Here is a 12,378-nt window from a genome sequence, read left to right as displayed (position 1 = left end):
CCTAAAGGAAAAGTCCATACACCGTTATGAAATGGACTTGGGGAAAATCCACTATTTCTGGGATAAGCAGTATAAAATGTTTTGTACATTTTTGGGATCTTGCCGGGTATCTGTGACCTGGATTGGCCACTGTTGGAAACAGGATGCTGGGCTCGATTGACCTTTGGTGTTTCCCAGTATGGCAATACTTATGTACTTGTATGGTTGTGCCTTTATAGCGGTTTGCAATAAATTGAATACAAATAGAAAAGAGAAAAAAGAGGAAGGAAAAGTGGGGATTACAAATCAATGAGGAAGGGGAGAGATAGAGGCTTTGGGTCCCTGCTTCAGACCGATGTGCACTGCTTTGGAGCCTCAGAATTCCTGAGTCCTTCCCTACACTTAACAACAAAGCCTGAAAGTGATAATCATCTTTGTTATTACTTGATATGAGAGGATATTCACATCTTCTCTCAAGAAGGATAGAAGGGAGGTATAGTACTTTCAAATACCGCTTGTAAATTCCCTCTCCTGAAGTAACTGCCTCTGCTATTGTTACTGCCCCAGTTATTTTTATTTTATTTATTTGTTACATTTGTACCCCACGCTTTCCCACTCATAGCAGGCTCAATGTGGCTTACATGGGGCAATGGAGAGTTAAGTGACTTGCCCAGAGTCACAAGGAGCTACCTGTGCCTGAGGTGGGAATCAAACTCAGTTCCTCAGTTCTCCAGGACCAAAGTCCACCACCCTAACCACTAGGCCACTCCTCCACTGTTGCTACTATTGGAGATTCTACATGGAATGTTGCTATTCCACTAGCAACATTCCATGTAGAAGTCGGTCCTTGCAGATCACCAATGTGGTCGCGCAGGCTTCTGCTTCTGTGAGTCTGACGTCCTGCACATACGTGCAGGACGTCAGACTCACAGAAACAGAAGCCTGCGCAGCCTTCTACATGGAATGTTGCTAGTGGAATAGCAACATTCCATGTAGAATCTCCAATAGTAGCAACATTCCATGTAGAATCTCCAATAGTATCTATTTTATTTTTGTTACATTTGTACCCTGCGCTTTCCCACTCATGGCAGGCTCAATGCGGCTTACATGGGGCAATGGAGAGTTAAGTGACTTGCCCAGAGTCACAAGGAGCTGCCTGTGCCTGAAGTGGGAATTGAACTCAGTTCCTCAGTTCCCCAGGACCAAAGTCCACCACCCTAACCACTAGGCCACTCCTCCCAGATAAGACTCAAGTAAACAAGTTGGTTCAAAACTCCAGTACTGGAATGGTCTGGCTCGTAAATGGTGTGGAGAGTGCAATGTAGATGTAGAAAAAACAGTGAGGAAAAAACCAAGGAGGATGCCAAAAAGCTTTATTGAAATCAAAAACGACCCGACACGGCCGTGTTTCGGCCCAAATGCCTGCCTCAGGGGTCTTGATCAATCTGGGTGTAGCAGTGTAATTTAATACACCGATGAGAACTGCTGCCCAAATATTGGGTAATATAAATCTTCCTCCAATCTTTTCTCCTTGAGGAAATGGCGTGGAGAGTGCAGCATACGTGGATTACTTTTCCATGGCCTCCCAGTCTTTGCCAGTCCCGGCCCTGGTCTGGACTCGCCTTACAGTAATGTAAATGCAGGCGTCTAAATGTTAGATGCACTGATACTGCATTACACTTGCATTCTGTAATGGAAACTAGAAGCATAGGTGCCGTTACAGAATAGACACCTATGACATGGCCTCAGGGCACCTAAATGGAAACACACAGTACAGAATTAACCCCCAAAGCTACTAAAATAAACTACTGCTGTTACTATGTAAGTAACCTACGTCAGAAGGAGGCGGGGCCTGGGCCAGGGAAGAAGAGACGTCATGGAGACTCTACAACCAACACAATAGATCTTCCTGCCCGTGCAGCGCTTCAGAAAGAGGTGAGAGGCGCTGCTCGGGTCGTTAATAGGGAGGGGGGTCTCGGTGGAGGGGGGGGGAGCGGCGTAGTCGACCTCAGGGGGGGCAGTGGGGGCGGAGCACGGGGCAGAAGAATGACGGGAGGCGGAGTTAGCTCTGCAGAACACAGGAACAGGAAGGGAGGGGGACCGGGGCAGCTAGCATTTTGCTTTTTCGGGGGGGGGGGGGGCGGCGGAAAGTGGGGAGCAGCGGGGGGGGGGGGCAAGGCCGTCCGTACAGGACGCTCCTGATGAGCGCCCTTGCCCCCTCCTGATCCTTTTTTAATTTTTTTTATTTGATGTGTTTTTGACGTCCTTTGGACCAATCACAGCGCTTTTAGCTCTGCTAATGCGCTGGGATTGGCTCAAAGTTTGTTTATTTTTTCACTTAATGATTTTTCCTGGCACAGAGCTGTCCTAACGAGAGGTCCAGACCTCTCGTTAGATTTCCTGCCTTTTTCCTGCGTAAAGGCAATCGGAAAAGGTTTGTGCATCTCGTTTCAATGGGGTTTTTACACTAATTGCTCATCTCCATTCCGTTTTCGTTAGCTGCTGGCTTCCTCGGTAAAAGCCCTTTGATGCATGCAACGGATCAAATTTTCCTCGTTGGAGGGTCATTAAAGGCTCATTTAGCTTTAGTGCGTCTGCCTCTAAAAGACTTGATTGTCAGCAATCTGGGTTTCACCAAAGGAGACCCAGGTACAAAAAAAGGTTCAGGTAGGAACAGCAGGGCCTGCTGCTCTGGGGGGTCCTTGCGGTAACTAGTGATTACCTCGGCATCCACTGTTCCCCCCCCCATGTGTAGCCATCTTTGTAGCTTTAAACAGTAGACTACAAACACATTATAATTGAGCTGCTTTGGACCTCTGGAACATGCAATGTATTATTAATTTCTTCCACTGTCCTGGTTTCTCTGTTTTTTTTATTCCTGTCATTGGTTTGTCTTTTACCATCTATCCAAGACAGATAAACAGGACATAGAAAAGAATTTAAAACATCATGGGAAATAGTTAAAAGCAACATGGATATGAACTGGAGAATAAGGGGTTCAGATTTAGTTCACACCTTCCTCAGTACTTTGAGGTGAGTTACATTAAACTACTCTAGGCATTTTCCTGTCCATGCAGGGTATATAATCTCTCTTTGTCCCTAAGGAGATAGAGAGTAAATTGACTTGTTCAAGGTCGTAAGGAGCAACAGTGGGATTCAAACCTGCTGTACTAACCATTAGGATACTCTTCGACTCTGTTTAAAAGCTTGGCACTACTCTTGAGGAGGTAAATTACTGGGGCTCTTGTAAGAATACTTTTCAGGAAAGGTTTGTGAGAAAGAAAGAAGTTATATGTCAAAATTGCTACATCTCCATTATATAGTTATATAATGGGCAGAGAAAGGCGGCCAGGGGGAGACCACAAGCCTATTTGCTCAGTAGTTTTGAAACACGCTTTGTGAAGAGATGTGTGGCAAGCCTGGACTTAGGTATAGGCAAGGTAGAAAATTACCTAGGGATGCCAAATTTCAAAGGGGAATGGGACTTGATATACTGCCTTTCTGTGGTTTTTGCAACTACATTCAAAGCCGTTTACATAGTATATACAGGTACTTATTTGTATCTGGGGCAATAGAGGGTTAAGTGTCTTGTACAGAGTCACAAGGAGCTGCAGAGAGAATTGAACCCAGTTCCCCAAGATCAAAGTCCTCTGCACTAATCAATAGGCTACTCCTCCACTCCTTGGGATTCTGGAATCTTGGTATTCTTTGGGGTTCTACATGGAATGTTGCTACTGTTTGAGATTGTGCATGGAATCTTGTTAATGGGACTTGATATACTGCCTTTCTGTGGTTTTAGCAACTACATTCAAAGAGGTTTACGTGGAGGGGCATAATTGAACGAAAACGTCTATCTCCATGAGCGTTTATCTCTGAGAACGGGTCCGTGAAGGGGCGGACCGAACCGTATTTTCGAAAAAAATAGACTCCATGTTTTATTTGACAATTTGTGAGCTGGGCGTTTTTGTTTTTCAGCGATAATGGAAAATGAAAGCGCCCAGCTCAAAAACGAATAAATCCAAGGCATTTGTTCGTGGGAGGGGCCAGGATTCGTAGTGCAGTGTCCCCCCTCACATGCCAGGACATCAACCGGGCACCCTAGGGGGCACTTTTACAAAAACAAAAAAAAATGTAAAAGAGCTCCCAGGTGCATAGCACCTTCCCTTGTGTGTTGAGCCCCCCAAATCCCCCTCAAAACCCACTGCCCACAAGTCTACACCATTACTATAGCCCTAAGGGGTGAAGGGGGGCACCTACATGTGGGTACAGTGGGTTTGGGGGGTTGGACGACTAATAAGCATTAAGCAGCACAATTGTAACAGGTAGGGGAGGGATGGGCCTGGGTCCACCTGCCTGAAGTCCACTGCACCCCCTAATAACTGCTCCAGTGACCTGCATACTGCTGCCAGGGAGGTGGATATGACATTTGAGGGTGAAAATAAACAGTTGTGAAACGGCATATTTTGTGGTGGGAGGGGGTTTGTGACCACTGGGGGAGTCAGGGGAGGTCATCCCCGATTCCCTCCAGTGGTTATCTGGTCATTTAGGGCACTTTTTGGGGCCTTATTCGTGGAAAAACAGGGTCCAGGAAAAGTGCCATAAATTCTCGCTAAAAACGCATATTTTTTTCCCATTATCGGCGAAAGGCGCCTATCTCTGATCGGCCGATAACCACGCCCCAGTTCCGCCTTCACCACGCCTTCGACACGCCCCCGTCAACTTTGTACGCTTCCGCGATGGAGTGCAGTTGAAAATGTCCAAGTTCAGCTTTCGATTATACTGCGTTATTCGTTTTTGGGAGATAAACGCCTATCTCCCGATTTAGGTCGCAATATAGGCGTTTTTGTCTTTCGATTATAAGCTGGATAGTATATACAGGTACTTATTTGTACCTGGGGCAATAGAGAGTTAAGTGACTTGCACAGAGTCACAAGGAGCTGCAGTGGGAATTGAACCCAGTTCCCTAGGGTCAAGGTCCACTGTACTAACTACTAGGCTACACTGAAGGCATGAAATACCCCTCTTGCTTTATCTCTTGTTTTATTTTTTGGCCTACTTTCCAGGGCACCTCTAGAAGACCAGATTCTTCCTTCTGACTCTGCTGACAGTGTACTGTAAGCCAGAATAAGAAAGCAGGAGAAACCGAGAGAAATCCCACGTAGAACGTAGTCAGCAGACACAAGTGGGAAGTGGAGAAGGCTTGAGAAAGCTCAGGAACATGGGATATTCATTTGTCTACATTGCGTCTACGGTGCATTCTGTCAAAGTTCATTGTGATCATAAAGGTCTTTTTAAAGACCAGGCTTACATTCATCTAAGAGTGTCTTCAAACGTCAGACTCACTTGTTCTTTTGGGTACAAAAGTTTATGACCCCTGAGGCAGGCACTTAGTGCCGAAACACGGTGCCGTGTTGGGCCTTGCATGTTTCTACATGGTTTCCTAAAGGACAAGTCCATAAACCACTACTAAATGGACTTGGGAAAAATCCACAATTCCAGGAATAACATGTATAGAATGTTTGTACGTTTGGGAAGCTCGCCAGGTGCCCTTGGCCTGGATTGGCCGCTGTCGTGGACAGGATGCTGGGCTCGATGGACCCTTGGTCTTTTCCCAGTGTGGCATTACTTATGTACTTACTAGCCGTTGAGCCTGTAAAAACGGGCTGGTATTGAGGTTTTCCTCCCCCCGCGGTCACCACCGCTCCCCTCCCCCCCGCGAAGTCGCCACCGCTCCCCCCCCTCGAAGTCGTCGCCGCCGCCGCCACCCCTCCACCTGGCCCGGGCCCTTTCTTCACTTCTGAACTTACAGATCCATTCGCCGAACGCAGCAACGCACATCAGCTGAGCTGCCCCTTCCTTCTCTGCCTGTGTGTGTCCCGCCCTCGCTGACGTTACGTCACAGGAGGGCGGGGCCACAGGCAAAGAAGGAAGGGCTCACTGCAGCTCAGCTGATGTGCATTGCTGCGTTCGGCGAATGGATGTGTAAGTTCAGAAGGGAAGAGAGGGCCCGGGCTGGGTGGAGGGGTGGCGGCGGCGACTCCGAGTGGGTGGGGGGGAGTGGTAGCAACCTCGGCGGTGCAGTTTCCCTCTCTGTCCCGCCCCCCCCCCCGTCATCACGTATTGACGCGGGGGCGGGACAGAGAGGGAAGTCTCTACTGCGCATTTGCGAGTGAGTACGGTCACTCGCCGTTTATATGTTTGATGTCCTCTACTTGGCTCACTTTTATTACATAGAGCAGTGATTTAACCTATTGTGATGTCATAGTGGCTCATTCCACCAATAAGAGCCAACCTCATTAGTGATGTCACAATGGCTTGATTGTATAGAATGTTTGTACGTTTGGGAAGCTCGCCAGGTGCCCTTGGCCTGGATTGGCCGCTGTCGTGAACAGGATGCTGGGCTCGATGGACCCTTGGTCTTTTCCCAGTGTGGCATTACTTATGTACTTATCAGCAATAAAGTGATTTTTTTTATGAATGATTATCCCGTGTCCCTCTTTCTCAAGCCTTCTCCACTTCCCACTTTTGTAAGCCAGAATAAAACAGCTACCAGGAACCAGCCCAATCCGCTTCTACTATTTTCCCTCTTCTCTCATGGTCATCCTGCTGCTACCACCAGTCAAACAGATCTGCCACAACCAAAGCTTCTGACCTCTGGGACCAGGCAGTAAAGTTAATGCAAAACCACATCACCCTGGTCTGCACATTGACTGGAAGAGCTGGGCAGAATGTGCTACTGCAGAGTGGCAGAAATGAAGAAGAGTGACTTTTTAAAAAAAATGTTATGATTATTTTGAGTTTTGTATTTTATATAGTTCTTCTGCCATACACATGCAAATGAGACTTCATCATTGAGACAGGGGGAAATGAAGTGAAGCAGCAGGGAAATGGAGAGAGGGTACACCAGGTTTCCGCCTAGGGTGGCAAAATTTGGGGGCAGCAGCATGGTGCCAGTGGAGCACTGGCATGGCAGGAAAACTACACTTAAATGCAGCTGTATCCATGTTTTGGGGACCTTTCAAAACAGGACTGTGCTAAAGCCCTTTTGTGTCCTGCCCTCTCCAACAGGAAATTTGGGGAGGGAAGGGGAAATGAGATTCTAGACACCTTGGGGTGTAGAAAAGGGAAGGGAACATCCTGGAATGTGGGTGTTAGATAAGGGAAGAGTAAATGTTGCACTATGGGGGGAGGGGGTAAGGCTTTAAGCACTCCTGAGAAAGCGGATAGCTAAAAGTTCACCTAGGACATCAATTACCCTTAGCTTGGCTCTACATATAGACTAGGAGCTGGATTCTGTATATGGCATCTAAAATGTAGGCACATCGGAATAGCATGTGTAGCGTTAGTCTATAAACCGCGTGTACAGTAAGATATGGTTTATAGATTAGCTCATAGGCTGGGGGAATGCACAATCATATAGGCATGGCCATTTACGCCACTGAAAGACTGGTGTAAATGATCGTGTCCAAATGTGCCCGCATTCCCCAAAATTCGATAACAACATGCATAAATTTGATTGATGCCCCTGACAAGCCTACACGCCTCCCATGGCCACGCCCCCTTTTCAGCTACATGAATTGGAATTTATATGCGCCTCTTTTTAGAATATCCCTAAAAAGAAACGTTTAAATTCCAATTATTGCCAATTAGTGATAATAATTGGTTGTTATTGATCATTTGCCATGACTAATTGGCTTGTTACTCAAGTGACTAGCATGCGTAAATTGGCTGTGCGCACAATTTAATACACGCTACTCACTGCACCTTATAGAGAACCCGGCCCTAGATGCCTTACTGAAAATTTACCCCAAGACATCTAAATTTGGATTTGGCCGTTCTACTGAGGGAAAACATGGAAAGAAACAGACAGAACGTATTGCATTCAAAATTTGCACCCTGACTCATAAAATTATTCACGGCGAGGCCCCGGCCTACATGTCAGACCTCACAGACCTACCAACCAGGAACACAAAAAGGTCAGCATGCACATTCCTGAATCTCCACTACCCCAGTTGCAAAGGACTAAAATATAAATCAACATATGCATCCAGCTTCTCATACATAAGCACCCAACTATGGAATGCACTACCAAATGTCATAAAAACAATGCACAAGCTAACAAACTTCCGAAAATCACTAAAAACCAACCTGTTCAAAAAGGCATACCACAATGATCCAACCCAAATACCAGACAACCAGTGGAGGAGTGGCCTAGTGGTTAGGGTGGTGGACTTTGGTCCTGAGGAACTGAGTTTGGTTCCCACTTCAGGCACAGGCAGCTCCTTGTGACTCTGGGCAAGTCACTTAACCCTTCATTGCCCCATGTAAGCCGAATTGAGCCTGCCATGAGTGGGAAAGCGCAGGGTACAAATGTAACAAAAATAAAATAGATACTATTGGAGATTCTACATGGAATGTTAATGTTGCTATTCCACTAGCAACATTCCATGTACAAGGCTGTGCAGGCTTCTGTTTCTGTGAGTCTGACGTCCTGCACGTACGTGCAGGACGTCAAACTCACAGAAGCAGAAGCCTGCGCGGCCACATTGGTGATCTGCAAGGGCCGACTTCTACATGGAATGTTGCTAGTGGAATAGCAACATTCCATGTAGAATCTCAAATAGTAGCAACAGTGGAGGAGTGGCCTAGTGGCCTAGTGGTTAGGGTGGTGGACTTGGGTCCTGAGGAACTGAGTTCGGTTCCCACTTCAGGCACAGGCAGCTCCTTGTGACTCTGGGCAAGTCACTTAACTCTCCGTTGCCCCATGTAAGCTGCATTGAGCCTGCCATGAGTGGGAAAGCGCCGGGTACAAATATAACAAAAATAAATAAAATATACCGGAACTGGACAACACCAAACTCTCTACACTTGACTGCCTCATTTACTCTATCTCTAATGAACTTTAACGCAATTCCACTTTATTTTTCATTCGGAAATGAACTCTTTATACCTGACTGCTTAATCTAATCTGTCACCTATGAACTTTAATGCAATTACCACTTTGTATTTCTCGTTCCGGAAATGCCGATCGCCATTACGGCATAATGTAAGCCACACTGAGCCTGCAAATAGGTGGGAAAATGTGGGATACAAATGCAACAAATAAATAAATAAATTGTTAAGGGCTGGGCCTTTATCAATGTAGATGCAGGCAAACCAGATAAAGCCTGGTCAGTCTTAGCTTCTACCACCTGTGTTACTTCCTCCCTAAGGTGCTTCCTGTACAGCCTGCTATAAAATGAACACAATTATACATTATGAAAGATCATATTACATTTTATGACAATGTTTCTGAAGATGGTGAAATAGCTGGGGATGTAAACACTTTGAAGGAAAAGTTCCTTTCATCTCTGTCCTGCTTTGTAAGCAAGGTGACATATATTATTGCCTGCACAAGGTTCAAAACATACCGGGTGATATCCAGCAGGAGTTAACCAGGTAAGGGGCGGCTCCTTCCTGGTTAACTCCCGCTGACCGAGTCCATCATAGATATTCAGTGGCGCTTAACTGGAGAGGGCAGTGACACTGCCTGCTTAACGCTGGGGCGCTCCAGGAACACTGCCGACATTCCTTCATGGTGCCCAGAGAACAATTGGGGTAAATTGACCCATGTATGGTAAATAATAGTCCTAACCTGCTAGATAGCCATCCAGATACTGGCAGTGAATATTGGCAGGACCCGGGCAACTTCCAGGGCTGCCAACAACCCAGATATTCAGTATTGGTAGCCAGGTATGGTCCAGCGCTCAATATCCAGATCTAAATCAGTCTATAATGGCTGAATATTGACTGGATATATATTGAGCACATTTTCTTTGTAGCGTGCATTAGCATAACTGAACATAATTTGACTGCCTGAGCATATGATGAATAATTTAACATTGGCGACAAACAACGAATTATAACATAAACTGCCAAAAAATGCAAGGATATTAACAAGTCTGTAGCACCCTCTCATGGAACGTATTTTGGAAGAAATGATGGTTGTGTGCTGCTCCTAGAAGCCCCAGTGCCCAGACCGATATACCCTGTGCATTAATCTGCAGGAATGATGCAAGAAGATAAAACCGAGTGCATCCAGAACTCCTCTCCTGTGGAGCAGAACATCTCACCAGAAGTGAAAAACAAAAGCAAACCAGGAAAACCAGAAGCAACACTCTCATCTAGAATGAATAAGTACAGGTATGAATCTTATGGACACCAACTAGGCATGTGAATGACCGAAACAAGGTCAGTTCATGCACAATTTAAACAAGTTTCCTGCTCGGGGGGGGGGGGGGCTTTCTTTCACGTTTATTTCACCTCTTTCTTCTTTGCATGCACTGCGTTGGCCGGATTCAGTAAACGGCGCTGAAATTTAGGCGCCAAAAAAAATCTGCGTTAAGACATGCACCTTATATAGAGTAGCATTTAATGCAGATCCCGCACTTAACTTTTGGGTGCTCGACTTACGCCTGCTAAAACCTGGCAGTATTCTGTAATTCTGCACACCACTTTTTGGAATGCCCCTGACACACCCATGGCCACACCCCATTTTGAGATACAGTTAGACTCCATGCCTTAGAGAACAGCACACATCCAGATACATGTGCAAATTTTAATAAGTGCCAATTAACATCAATAATTAGCTGTTAGCACTTAATTATTGATGGTTCAGCGCTCATTTGCATACACGTCCTGGAAGTGCACCCAAAGTTGGAAATGCAACTTTGTGTTCTATATAAAGAATCCAGAGTGTGCTAGAACTTTTTTTTTTTTTAGTTTAAAGTAATTTTATTGATAACTCAAAGTTAAGCAACACAACACACAACATACTCAATATTGCCAACTTACAAACAATAAGATACTATACATGAACCATACAGCTTGTAAACCGCCCATTCCCCCCACCCCTCCCCTTCCCCTCCATCCCACCCCTGTACCACTCAATTTCCAAAATCTCAGGAACCTTCCTGTTGCTATCCGTATTAATTCAAGGAAGTACAACAGTACCAATAATCCAGAGCTGTTTGGCAGTCCACAGATTATGAACTTTTTTTTTAAGAGTGCAAACTCATTGTGCATGCATTAATTCACATGGATATGTAGGTACAAGAGAACTGCATGCCTCTACCACTAACCTCCAAACTGAGATCATTGGAACTGCCCATTTTGACTTACACCTACCCACCAGAAAGGACATGATCCTCCCTCCCTTTGAGAGACTGAGCTCATACTCCTTATACCTTGGGATTCATTCCTGTCATTGGCATGTGCAAACGTAACCCCACGAAAATGCATCACAATTTTGCTTTTTCAGATTTCCAGTGCTCCTAAAATCACACCTGCACACGAGAAATTCCTGTCAAGATATTCTGCTTTAGAATCTAACTTCATGTCTGATCAAGTTCAACCATCCCAAGACCATCTCTTTTTACAGAAACACTTCTCAAACGTGTACATGCAGTTAGCAGAATATAGAGCATGCATAGAAAAACCCACTGATTACCCAAAGAGATGATGCAAACTGATTTAGGGTTAACTAACTTTTAGGACGTCGTGCTCCTACTCATTGAAGGAAACATAGGGAAGTCGATTTTACACATTTGCAATACAGCTGTGTGTGTCACTGTACAGTTACTTAGATTTCTTGCAGACAGGCGTAAGCAGCCAAATAGGGAACATTTTTTACCTTGCAGATTAAAATTCAACTTACCGGTGAGAACAGTCGGGTGCAGAATGAGAGCAAATTGGCGGTAACAGTCTGGTGTCTTCATTCAATAAATCACACTATCTAAGCTTTTGCCTTTGGAGCAGCTCGTGGGCTAAACAAATACACCTCCTTCCTACAGCGTGTGAATGTCTGAAAAAGGAGACGGTTAATAGAAGCAAATACTGAAGTCCCGAGGTGCTGCTTCCTCTCAGAGCAGAATAAGAAGCAATTTTTTAAAAAAATGTGATATAACAGAGGCAAAGCTACCTTACAGGATCGTCTTTACCGAGCTCTTAGCCTGGTCGTGTCTTTAGTAGCCATGCACTGCCCACTGTGACCTCTGAGAACTGATCAGCACACGAAGCACAACATTATCCATTGCAGAGAGTCTGCTTGGAGAAACTATAACCAGAGTCAATTGTCACTCCTCAGCCCTAGCGCTACAGATTCACGTTAACTGTCCTAAACCGATCAGCTTTAGTGCATCAGTAGCAGAAATGAATCCTGTCCAGCAGTGTGCATGACTGCAGCTGTGGTACCCTGTGATCCCAGCTCTCAGCTGCTTGGACAGTTTGCTGTGATCATAGCAACCCAGGCAGCGGCCACAATCCATAGAGAGAGGATTCACCTGCAAGCTAATTCAAAAGCTCCCAGCATGAACGCACTACCCAGTAAATAGTTGAAACCTACAGAATGCAGTCCCCGAG

This window comes from Microcaecilia unicolor, chromosome 6 (assembly GCF_901765095.1).
Source record: "Microcaecilia unicolor chromosome 6, aMicUni1.1, whole genome shotgun sequence".
NCBI classification, from domain to species: domain Eukaryota; kingdom Metazoa; phylum Chordata; class Amphibia; order Gymnophiona; family Siphonopidae; genus Microcaecilia; species Microcaecilia unicolor.
This window is presented reverse-complemented; position numbering follows the sequence as displayed.